The sequence below is a fragment of the Macaca nemestrina genome, chromosome 5, assembly GCF_043159975.1.
Source record: "Macaca nemestrina isolate mMacNem1 chromosome 5, mMacNem.hap1, whole genome shotgun sequence".
In the NCBI taxonomy this organism is placed as follows: domain Eukaryota; kingdom Metazoa; phylum Chordata; class Mammalia; order Primates; family Cercopithecidae; genus Macaca; species Macaca nemestrina.
This window is the reverse complement of record NC_092129.1, coordinates 6,348,082-6,361,116: the sequence shown is the minus strand read 5'-3', so window position 1 is coordinate 6,361,116 and position 13,035 is coordinate 6,348,082. Positions and strand designations below refer to the sequence as shown.

Below are 13,035 nucleotides of genomic sequence, written 5' to 3'. Positions count from 1 at the left end.
AACCACAAACATTCTAAGCCCTCCCTAGCTTCCCTCACTGCTGAGCAACCAGGCACAGCCTCTGCTGCGGAACCTCCCTCCAACCCCTCCCCTCTTCGGTGCCTGCGACTTTCTGGAACAGGGAGTACTGGTGTTTGCTTGCTTACTTTTTAAAGTGAAACACTTTTCGTGATCTGAAAAATATCAAAGTATTCTCGCATTCCCTAATTCCTCTCCAAAGCCCAGGGGGCAAAAGATAACTGGTCTTCAGGCATCTGCTATAGAAATGTGCACATTGGACAGTGCGTAACCCACCCAACTGTACCTGGACAACCAGCACAGAGCAGGTGCCAGTCACTTAGTGATCATTTAGTCGCTTTGTATTATTATCTATGTATTTGCTAGGGGGGAATTGAGGTCCTGTGGGGTCATTTGCCCAAAGTGAGTTAGCAGAGAATGGAATTTACAGATGTGTAAGTGCACATCTGTGTGACTGCAAAGTCCATCCTCTCTCCTCAGGCTATCCCATGTGTCAAGGGAGGGAAAAGCTAAAACTTCTATCTTTGAAAACTGTAATTCGGTTTATATGTCTTGCAGCCAGAAAGAGAGTACCGGAAGGGCGATTCTGGATCTCAGAAGTAACTTTGACACCAACCCTCACTACTTACCGCTCTGAAATGGGAAAGACAGTGATGTAGGCGTTACTGGTTGTGCGGATGGAATTACAGGGTGCTGTGAAGGAGGCGGGGCACTCAGTGTTTGTTGTTTCTTTGTTTCTGTTGATGCTGCCTATTAGTTCAAACTGCACCATTTTGTGAGCCCCGCCCCATTTTGCAGACCCTGGTCAAACAGAAACATTCCACGGGCGTCGGGCCACGAGAAACATCCTGTCCAACCACCTGACTTTCTTATCATCCCCTGCTGGGCAAAGCCCTGCCCGGCAAAGCCCCCAGCTGAAGGATCATCCTCATCAGATCCTGCTGAGCAAAGATCCAAGGAACATTCTATCACATCCCCCAAAAAACAGGGCCACACCACCTTGCCTTGGAACATCTTATCAACATCTTCCTGGGAAGCAGGCCATACCCACCAGGCCCCTCCCGCCCAGGCCTATAATTACCCCAGCCTGTAAGCCGAGGTCAGCACTGGCATTCACCTGGTCCCCCATCTCTGCAGGTCTTAGGCTGGACATAGAACCTGAATCGCTGGAGAGCTGCCAATTCTCTCTTTCTTTTACCATCGCCTTCCCTTCCAAACCTAACACTGGACAGATCCTTGAAACATGAACATTCTGGAAACCAAGAAGCTGCCAGGACCCTCACCTGCTTAGCTGGTTTCATCACCAGGTGCGTTGGAATTCCTCCTGTGAAAAGGTCACCGGAGTGCTTACTGCTTGTCTCTCTGGAATGTGCATGGTAGTTAGGCATCTTAATCACGACAGAAAGGTCGACATGAAGATGCCTGAGCTGCGTGAGGTTGTCTAGATATGGGCACTGGCGAGGAAACGCTGTGTGCCGTCACCTGCAGCTCATTATGAAATAGGCTCACATGGGCACCGGCGAGCAAGCGTTGTATGCCCCTCACCTGCAGCTCATTATAAAATAGGCTCACATGGGCAGCAGCCCAGGTTTTTAGATAACCAACAATTAGAGATGAAGACATGAGCCTCTATGCTCAGAATTCCTTAGTAAACTAGTCAATGTCGTAAGTTCTAAAATAGCCCGTCGCTTCCACACTGCGCAGTCAGGCAGAGAGGTGACAATAGGTGTTTTCCACTTTTCTTTCACAGATGGGCAGGAGGGACAAAGGGCCCCTCTGCAGACCTTGGGAGGGACAGTGATGAGGGGTGCGTCCCACTGCGAGAGCTCCTCACCTCTGGGGTTCAGCCTGTGCTACCCTCAGGCTCCTTGGCACAGACATGAATTTGACTCGTTTTACGTAGAACTTCTGAGTATTGGTTTTGATCAAAAGAAAATAATTTGTTTTGAGGGCCTCAGTTTCTCCCAAGTCATCCCTTATGGCAGAACACAAATGCAGTCAAATTAATTCATCCACCCCTTATTTATATGCTATCAAGATCAGAAAGTCAATGATCAAGTCAATATCAGGCCTTAAAAGCCCACTTGTGGCTCTCCTATTGCTAAATATTTCATCAAAGCATTTGAGGCAGAAACACATTTAATCACAACATTATGAGTTGATGTGCCAGACACACACTGGATCTTCCTTGAGGCCAGACTTCTATGTAGAAATGGCCAAGAACTGCTTAGCAGGCAAATTGTGCCTGCACGTATTTCAGTGACTGTGGCTGCTGTTTTGCTTATCCACTCTAGTTAGCACTTGAACACATCCTAAAACACTTGGACACTGAATGCAACCCGATGGTGAAACCGTTTTACCATCCCAACTAATCCATGCATCCACCCATCCTTTCATCCTACCCCTCATTCCAGAAAAAAATATAAAAATAAAACAGCATTGTCTACTATTATTTCTTTGCTAGCACTGCAGAAATGCACAATTAATTCCTTACTTTAAAAATGCTCGGTGGAGAGGAGACCACTGGGGAGTAAAATGCGTGTGAGCAGCAGCGGAGATGGGCACAGACCGGAAGAGGAAGGAGTGAAGGATTCTCATCTCATGGGCTGTGGAGGCTTCCAGGAAGACCACTTGTTCCAGGTGTGAAGGATGGGCGAGCAGGAGTTCCTTGTCAATCGTGGGGGAGAAGAGGGGAGCATCGGTCAGAAGAACTGATGGGTTCCAAAAGGGAAGAAGTCACAAATAAGTGATTCCAGTTACTGCTTTTCAGCTATTAGAATCTGCTGTGCAAAAACGAACTGACTTGCAATAACTTTTAAAACATCTTTGTGCTTCCTAAGTTCTGGAGAAACTGAATGATGCTTTTAAGAAAGTTTAGATAGACTGTAAAGCAAATGCTGGCCTGGCAGGAGGATGTGGGGTTGGGAGTGGGATGAGAATGCTGAGATGGGGCAGGGGCAGAGTCAGGAGGGAGTTGCAGTTTGGTCTTGAAGACGGCTGAAGAGTAATCAAGAGTCACTGAAAAATGTTTTACAGAGCGGGGTATCACCACTTTCTATTCTAGAGAGATGACTGTTGCTACACTTCATAGAGAATGAAGGGAACAGTGCTAAGAGCCAAGAATGACATCTCCAGCTCTAGGCATGTAAATGATGGTGGCTGGCAGTGACACTCCGAATTTTCCACCCTCCTCTTGATATGTCAGGAAAAGCCTCTCACCCATCGAAGGCCAAAGTGCTTGGCTCCTGGGCTCTCTTGCCCTCTTGCTTTTTCAAGGGCCCTGGTTCATTGGCCTGTTTTCCCATCTGTCTCTCCTCTCCTCTCCTCTCCTCTCCTCTCCTCTCCTCTCCTCTCCTCTCCTCTCCTCTCCTCTCCCCTCCTCTCCCCTCCCCTCCCCTTCTCTCCCCTCCCCTCCCCTCCTCTCTTCTCCTCTCCTCTCTCGCTGCCTCTCTCTTGCATCACTCATCTTTGCTTTTCTATAGGAACATTTCTATCAGAAAACTAACATGCTAATTTTTCTCATCTCACACACACATATAAACAAGACCTTTGCATTGACTCTACACCTCTCTAAGGCAGGTATTCCACACAACAGATCCAGGTCAGAGTCTGTCACAAGGAAGCTCTTGGCCGGCCTGCCAAGGGGGAGGAAACGCAAAGCTATCGCTCCGCCTGCATTCTCTGTGAGGGAGTCTCCTACAGCACTGTTATCTGTGGCACAGGTGGGCCATTTCCACGTATCCCAAAGCTTCTCCTGTGGAGCCTGGATTTTGCCCTAAAGGTAATTTTCTGCAATATAGCTTCATTTTTGAGTGGTATTTGAAGGCAAAATAACTATAAGACTCTGGAAGTTTGAAAAATCGATGAAGAAATCGTGCAGACAGAACACACCACTTGAAGAGCTCCCTAACATGCCTTCCCCACCGCCCACCTCCCCAGCAAATCCCTTTCCCCCTTTGGAAAGTAAAACAAACCTTCATTCAATGACATTGGTACATAAAAGCTGCATTTCTTTATCTTCAAACTGTTGTTTATCACTCATCTACACCTGCTTCCAAAAGCTCCATTATCTTTTCAACTGTGAAAATGATTTGGGTATCTAGGGGCAGGACAGGAGACACCAGGATTCCCCCATTAAGTGAGAGGTACGTGGGTCGGTCGTGAAAATGCCCCCAGCACATCCCATACCCTCTGGTGACTCTCTTCAGAGACCACCCATCTGACCAGATGCTTGTACGACTTCCCGCAGACAGCCCGTGTAAACAAGAAAATTCACGCACACCATCTCTCCGTCTGCTCTCTCTTCCATGATGACAGCGGGCCACTCCCACTTTTTCTCTTGGAAATCGTTCCGTACCAGTGCGTAAAGAGCACCTGACGTTTTACATGGCTGGGCAGTGTCCTATTGCATGAGTCTACTGTGATTTATTCTAATCCACAGACCACTGATGGACACATACGCTGTTTCCATTCTTCTGCCATTAAATCCCACTGCTGGTCCTCCAGTCACTTTATGTGTGCGCGAATCTGTAGGTCAACACAGAACTTGAGCACCTGGGGTGGAGTTGCCGAGTTTGTGCCCATGGGATATTGAGAAAGAGCGTCACATTGTTCTTGGAAGGGTTATTATGATTTTCTCATAATAACCGCTGTTCTCCCAGCGGTAATGAGAGTGCCTGCTTCTCCACCTCTTCATTACCAGATGGCATTTTCAAACACAATGTCACCACACCATCTGATCTTTGCCAATACAAGGTTGCCGACCAGATGTCAAGAAAGAAGGAAAATCTACAATGAAACTGTGAAGGAAAAAAAAAAAACCCTAAGGTGTTATAAAAATACATTGTAAGTGCAGTGATGAGTCTTAAACTGTTTTACATAAGATGACCAGGGAAGGCCTCTATTTGTTTTTTGTGGCTGCCATTATAAATAACCATAGACTTAGCAGCTTGAAAGAAACATCAATTTATTTTCTCACATTGCTGGAAGTCTGAAGTCTACAATGGCTCTCACTGGCTAAAATCCAGGCGTGGGCAGTGGGCAGGGCTGCTTCCTCCTGGAGGCTACTGGGGAGAGTCCCCTTCCTTGCCTTTTTCAGTATCTAGAGGCCACCCGGTTCCTGGTTCCTGGGCCCTTCCTCCATCTGCAAAGCCGATGAGGCTGGGAGAGTCTTTCTCACATCCCAGACACCCTCCTGCCTCTCTGTTCTCTCCTTTTCTTTTGAGATGGAGTCTCACTCTGTCACCCAGCCTGGAGTACAGTGGCACGATCTTGGCTTGCTGCAACCTCTGCCTTCCAGGTTCAAACAGTTCTCCTGCCTCAGGCTCCCAAGTAGCTGGGATTACAGGCACCCACCAGCATGCCTGGCTAATTTTTATATTTTTAATGGAGTCAGGTTTTCGCCATGTTGGCCAGGCTGCTCTCAAACTCCTGACCATGGGGGATCCGCCCACCTCAGCCTCCCAAACTGCTGGGATTACAGGCATGAGCCACTGCACTGGCCTGTTCTCTGTAAAAGGAGCCCTGTGATGACACTGCACTGGCCGAGGTAGTGCAGGCTCGTCTTCGTATTTTAAGCCCCGCTGTTCAGCAGCCCTGATCCCCTCTGCAGCTCCACATCTTCTCTGCCCAGGGACCTCACATCTTCACCAGTTCTGGGGATTAGAGTGTGGCTCTCTTTGACTTCAGACGAGGTGACAAAGAGCCAGAGGAAGAGAATTCTTGGCATCAAGCTAAAGAGTGTGGTGCAGACCTGACCTCCCTTTTCCCAAACTCGTGTGTGGCCTGACACTGGAGGTAGAGCATTGGCTAGGGATCGGGGAGATGGTCCAAATCACTGTTTGTTTTTTGTTGTTTGCGCTTCATTGGTCTGGTTTATTTACGATTAGAGAGATTTGAGGGATCCCATGTTGAGGGAATGGGGCCAGTGGAGTGAAAAATGTTGAAAGTCTGGGAAACAGGGGCCATTTGATTTCATGACTTGGTACATGCCTAAAAGGTGTGTCTGGGCTGGGTGCGTTGGCTCACGCCTGTAATCCCAGCATTTTGGGGGGCCAAGGCAGGCGGATCACTTGAACTTGGGAGTTCAAAACCAGTCTGGGCAACATGGCAAAGCCCCTACCAAAAATACAAAAAAATTAGCCAGGTGTGGTGGTGTGTGCCTCTGGTTCCCAACTACTTGGGAGACTGAGGCAGGAAGATTGCTTGAGCCTGGGAGGTGGAGGTTGCCGTGAGCTGAGATCACACCACTTCACTCCAGCCTGGGTGACAGAGCAAGACCCTGTCTCAATACATACATACATACATATATACATACATACATAAATATATACATACATAAGTAAATGTAAAACTAAAGAAATAAATCAAAGGTGTGTGTGACCTGCTCCAAGGGAATCTTGCCATAGACAAGGGGGAAAGAAATTCACTGTTGCTGGAGATGGGAAAAGCAAACCAGAAGTGGGGTAATCCAGTTCTGTTTTCCAGTCATCCCGATATTAATGTAGTTCTTAGGAAAGCACACCTATGTGGCTCCTGGGGGATGATGTCGAGGCACTGCACGTGGGGCACAAGGCCCTCTCCAGCCTGGCTTTGAGGAAACCAGAGGCCCTAATATTACACCCTTTGAATTTCCCCAGGGAGTGGAGTTGGCTGTGTGCAAACACAGGGCGACGTCTGCGAGCTCGCAGCGCAAACGTGGGAACCCCAGCATGGTCTGGCTGCAGAGCCTGTGTACTTTTCCAATCAAACCCGCATCTATGGAGAAACAAGACATGATTCCTACCAACTGCTTTTCAAAATATTTGGAGTTGCTGATTCTTTACTGTTTCTGGTCCTTGTTTCACATTGCTGATATTTTCATTGGTAACAAGCGCTTGCTCGCATATCTAAAAATGAAATAACGGGAGGCCTATTGGTTCCTGAATACAAGGGCTAGAAAGGAATGAATGGAGCCTCCTTCCCACTTCCACAAGCGTTTCCAGTGAGGCTGAGGGTTGTTCCCACCCTCGAGAGCGAGACCTTCCCCTTCCAGGGCAGACGGGTGGCCACGGCCTGTCCTTCCCCTAGGTGTTTTCACAGCAGTACGGCAGACATAAGGATTTTCTGTGTGTAGAACCCAGGGTGGGGGAACATCGCTACTTTAATAACAAATAAAGCCAGAAGTTGTCCAAATAAGAACAAACATGATTGACTTTTTAAATTCCTAAGGTTAGGAAATGTGAGCTGTCAGGGCAGAGACCTGAAGTCCTGGTTACTGGCCACCCTCTGGGCTGGCTGGGGAAGGGTGGCCGCTGGGAGGCTTTGGGCGCTTCCTTGATTTCTCTGTGCCCTTTGCTCCCTTCTCAATGCAGCACCACAACCCAGAGGAGCCTCCACTGGCCGCCCCCACCGTGCTGAGGAGAGTGGCCACTCAACACCCGGAGGGTTCGGTCCGGTCCATTCATTCCTCCGAGCATTCCCCACACTTACCGAATCGCAAGCCTCCTCCCCAGCCCACCCCCTCAGACACACGGAGCTGGTTGGCATTTTGCCTGGAGACACTAACCTTTGTTCTCTCCACCCTCTTTTCCCCTAAATACAATGGCACCGACATTGGGTGTTTTTTGGGGAGGGGGCGGCACAGGATAATTTAAAGCCATTGTAATTTTTGCTTTGTCCCCTCGGGCCTTCCCTTGTCATTCCCGAATCCCAGAGGGGTTTATGACACAGGCAGAAAGCAGGCATTTGGAATGATTCTCCTTTCTCCTTCTTGGTGTTTGTTTTGGAAACCGAATGTCATCGACTGTATTGAAGGATTTACGCTGAGGGAAAAGGAGAGACAGTGGCCTTCGATAAGGGGAGGAGGGGAGGGGAGTCCAGCCTGGAAAGAGGACACCAGCGTGGACGGTGGACGGGGACCCCTGCCCCCGCGGCGGTGCTGCGCTGGCCTGCCCTCCATGGGGAGTCCGTCATCAGGACCCAGGCCAGGAGCAGCTTCTCAGGAATGCAGAGAGGCCTTTCTTGAACACTTGGAACAAATCTGAGAGTCTCCAAGGAACTGAAGGACGTCCCTAAAGATGAGTGGGATAAAAATTCCCTCCACCTAGCAAAAAGGGAGTCATCAGACTTGAGATTTGAAAATGAATTGGACATTTTTCTTCCACCTGGACTGTAGAGTATTGCAGATGCCCACTACACACCCATGTACTATTCTTCCAAATAAGAGCAGCAGAGCGAGTGACCGTATGCCTGCCACCTAGGTGACACAATTGGTACTCTGACTTCCTTATCTGTCCCTCCGACCACAATTTGTGCTGACGTCTTTGAGTCGGTAGTAAAGTGATGAGTCTTTACCCCTAAATAATTCAGCATTCAGCATGTCTACTAAAAGAAAGACATTCTCTTTTAAAACCACAGACCATGGTTACTTAAGAAAATCAAGTCGTGACTTCCTGTCTGCAGACACCTAGCAAATATTCACATTTTCCACTTTTCCACAACATTTCTTCTATAGCTGTGTTTTCAAATAAGAATCCATATATTTGGTTATTACTCCCTTTTATTTATTTATTTATTTATTTATTTATTTATTTAAATTTTACTTTAAGTTCTGGGATACACGTGCAGAACATGCAAGTTTGTTACATAGATATACATGTGCCATGGTGGTTTGCTGCACCCATCAGCCCGTCATCCAGGCTTTCAGCCCCGCATGCATTAGGTATTTGTCCTAAATCTCTCCCTCCCCTTTCCCCCTAACCCCCAACAGGCCCCAGTGTGTGATGTTCCCCTCCCTGTGTCCATGTGTTCTCATTGTTCAACTCCCACTTATGAGTGGGAACATGCAGTGTTTGGTTTTCTGTTCCTGTGTTAGTTTGCTGAGAACAATAGTTTCCAGCTTCAACCATGTCCCTGCAAAGGACATGACTTCACTCTTTTTCATGGCTGTGTAGTATTCCACAAAGTATATGTGCCACATTTTCTTTATCCAGTCTATCCCCTTTTTAACAACTTTTTTATATACATACAATCCAGCCATCTACATTGCATGATGCACTGGTTTTCACGATAGTCACAGAGTCCTGCTCTTTTCACCTAAAACAGTCACTCTTAAAAAAAAATTATATTGACATTTTTAAAAGACCAGGCTGGTTGCTTATACCCTCTCTACTTTTGGGATTTGTCTGATTATTTCTTTCTGTGCTGTGGTTGAAATTATATTGGTTGATTCTAAATCAATAAAATTGAAGTTTGGTCTGAGGTTTAAATAGTTATAATTAAGTTGAATAGTTTGCTAACACTTCATGGGTGATGATCTGTGATTCCCACTGTTGAGGCAGGAGAATGGGGTATAGAGGTAGGGAACATAAGGCCAGTTCACCCCCCCGTTAACTGTGACGGGAAATACCCTCTCCATAGGGGGTACACCAAATAAATGACTTTGTAACTTTACTTCATCCTCTTCATTTACATAAGGTGTATACCAGGTAACCAATGGAAACCGCTAGAAAGTGCCCCAAACAATTCTGTAACAGGGATCCTGAGCCCCTGTGCTCAGGCCCAATCCCACCTTGTGGAGTGTCCTATCATTTTCAATAAATCTCTACTTTTGTTGCCTCATTCTTTCCTTGCTTTGTTTGTGCGTTTTGATCAATTCTTTGTTCAAGAAGGCAAGAACCTGGACACCTGACACTGATAACACTATCAGTGATGCAAAATTAAATCAGCTCACCCCTGAGGGGGTAGGTGGCCACCATGTCCTGTTACAGGTACAGTAAGCTTTCCCCTTTGCAATTAGCAGGGATGCTGCAGGGTGACACATGACTCATGCAACTCCCCAGATCCCTGAGCACCTGCCACCTCTGTTCATGGTCCTTGCCTGAATCCTTAAGTCAAGGGAGTTTGTAAATGTCCATTTCTTCCACATTGATGGCTATCATTTCTTCCCTATTGTTGAGATGTCATAATGTCATTCTGAAAAACAGCTTTTCCTCATCAATCTGGTACGTAATCTCCTAAATTGGGGAATATTTTATTCTATAATTACTGCTTTTGAAGTAAGGAATTGGTGTAGCAGTCACCTCTAAAACCACCTAATGAATTTATTCCTTCTTTTTATTTTGAACATTGTGATAGACATGGATTTTCTTTTCTTAATGTAATATAAACAATCACAGTCCTTCTTCTTCATAGATTTGTTGAGAATGTATTCAACATATCATAAAATTCACCCTTTTAAAAGTGTATAATTTGTGGTTTCTGATCCATTCATAGAGATTTGTAGCCATCACCACTATCGAATTTTAGGACATTCTCATCGCCCCAGAAAAAACCCCTCCACATGCGCAGTCACCCCCAGCCCCAGCCCTGGGAACCATTCATCTACTTGTGTGTCTCTATGAATTTGCCTATTCTGGACATTTTACATAAATGTGGTCTTTCGTGACTGGCATCTTTCACTGAACAGAATGTTTTCAACATTCATCCATGTCGTGGCAGGTATCCATTATTCAGTTTTTTATAAATCGTATTCCACTGTATGGCTAGGCCACTTTTGAGTGTCTATTTACTCAGCTGATGGTCACTTAGATTCTTTCCATTTTTTACATGAGTAATGTTTTGGTGTGGCCGTGTGAACATATGTTTTTATTTATCTTCGGTATATTCCCAGGAGTGGAATAACTGGGTTATGTGAAAACTCGATTTTTAACATTTTATGGAAAGCTTAAAGACTGTTTTCCAAAGTGACTGCATCATTTTGCAACCCCATGATGTATAAGGGTTGTAATTACTTCACTTCCTCACTAACATTTGTTATTGTCTATCTTGTTTATTTTACCCATCCCAGTGGGTGTGAAGTGGTATGTCACTGTGGTTTTGATTTGCATTTTTCCAATAACTAATGATGTTGAACACCTTTTCATGAACTTACTGGCCATTTATGTATCTTCTTTGGAGAAAGGTCTATTCAAACCCTTTGTCCATTTTTTTTAATGGGGTTATATGTCTGTGAGAGCTCTGTATATATTTTGGATATGAGTCCTTTATCACATACAGGATTTGCAGATATTTCCTCCCTGTCTATGAGTTGGCTTTTTACTTTTTGATGGGTTCCTTTAACTCACAAAGGATTTTAATTTTAGTGAACTCTGTCTTATTTTTTCTTTTGTTACTTGTAGCATTGTTGTCATAGCTAAGAAGTAGTTGCAGACCTCACGATCACTTGGGTGGTTTCTGCTAAAATGCCATCTCATCCATCAGAGGTGTCTACCACTGTCCATCAGCCTCTGTCCCTTCCCTTGCCCTATTTTTTTTCATTGCTGTTGCCATCACCTGACACTTTACATAATTATTGCATGTTCATCATCTGTCATTCTACTCAAGAACACACAATCTTTGACAGCAGAGTTTTTAATTCCTGTTGTGCACGGCTGGATGCCTGGTGTCTGGGATACAGTGAGGCTTGTTATGTATTCCCTACAGCTGAGGAAATTATAGGCAGACAAAAGACAAGGCAACTGGCCCACAGGCAGAGCTGCAGCACAAAATGCCACGTCCTATGAAGCAAGAAAATTGGGCAGCTGAGTTTCTGCTAAACACATTGGAGGAATGCAAAAGAAGCAAGAAAAAAAACCCAAAAAACCCAAAGACAAAACAGACATCATTATTAAAGACCATGTGTCCAAGGAAGACTTTGTGAATTGAAAATTATTTTACAGATAACAGTAAGTATCCTGGCAGAAGAGAGAAGCATCCCTGGTGTGGTGATGAATTTCACACATCAAGTTGACTGGACTACAGGGTGCCCAGATATTTGGTTAAATATTATTCTGGGTGTGCCTGTGAGGGTGCCTCTGGATGAGATTATTGTTTGAATGAGTAATGTCTTTATCAGCTCAGACTGCTGTAACAAAAATACCATAAACAGTGTGTTTCATCAATTACAGAAATACATTTCTCACGGCTCCATGGGCTGGAAGCCAGAGGTCAGGATACCACCATGCCATCATGGTCCAGTGCCAGGGAGGGTCCACTTCTGGACTGCAGACATCTGACCTCTCCCTGTATCCTCACATGACAGAAATAGAGTGAGCTAGCTCTCTGGCCTGGTCTTATGAGCTCTATTATCATGACATAATTACCATCCTAATGCTTCTCCTCCAAATACTATTGCATTGGGGATGATAGTTCAGCACATGAATCTTTTTCAAAGGGGTCACAAACACTCAGACCCTAACAGGTAGAACGAGTAAAGCAGGTTGCCATCCCATGTGCTGGCCCCAGTCAGTCTGTTGGTAGCCCTTAATAGAACAAAAGGAGGAACAGGAGACAATCTGCTCTCTGCTACAGCTCAGACATCACTCCTTTCTGGCTTTTGGACTGGAACTCACACTGTTGGTTCTCTGACTCTTAGGCCTTTGGACTCAGATTAGAACTTCTCCCAGCAGCTTTCCTGGGGCTCCAGTTCATGGATGGCAGATCATGAGACTCCTCAGCCTCTGTGATTGTGTGAGCCAATTCCTTATAATACATCTCACTCTCTTTCTCTCTCTCTCTCTGTCTCCAGAGATCCCAGACTATATATACACACACACACACACACACATAATATGTATGTTATATATACATATATATAATATATGTGTGTGTGTGTGTGTATATATAGAGAGAGAGAGAATAAGAGAAAGCTAATACACCTGGTTAGATTCAAATGGACCATGAAGGTTGATATGGTTTAGTTGTGTCCCCATACAAATCTCATCTTGAATTGTAATTCTCACAATTCCCATGTGTCATGGGAGGAACCCAGTGGGAGGTGATTGCATTATAAGGGTGGGTGTTTCCTGTGCTGTTCTAGTGATAGTGAATGAGTCTCACAAGATCTGATGGTTTTAAAAACGGGAGTTCCCTGGACAAGCTCTCTCTTTGCATGTTACCATCCATGTAAGACATGACTTGCTCCTCCTTGCCTTCTGCCATGATTATGAGGCCTTCTCAGGCATGTGGAACTGTGAGTCCATTAAACCTTTTTCCTGT

The 13,035-nt window shown here is 45.6% G+C and overlaps 1 long non-coding RNA gene across 3 annotated transcripts; it reads left to right on the top strand.

Moving 5' to 3' along the window:
- The first annotated feature begins 72 nt into the window (after positions 1 to 72).
- Positions 73 to 4,002, top strand: LOC105487541 (uncharacterized). Of its 3 annotated transcripts, none has more exons than XR_011623247.1 (4): positions 73 to 326; positions 577 to 673; positions 1,156 to 1,325; positions 2,483 to 4,002. It is a non-coding gene; the product is annotated as an uncharacterized lncRNA (long non-coding RNA). The 3 variants fall into 3 exon arrangements; XR_003019383.2 differs by having other exon boundaries at positions 577 to 1,325; positions 2,483 to 2,658; positions 3,083 to 4,002; XR_011623246.1 differs by having other exon boundaries at positions 577 to 1,325.
- Positions 4,003 to 13,035: the final 9,033 nt, after the last annotated feature.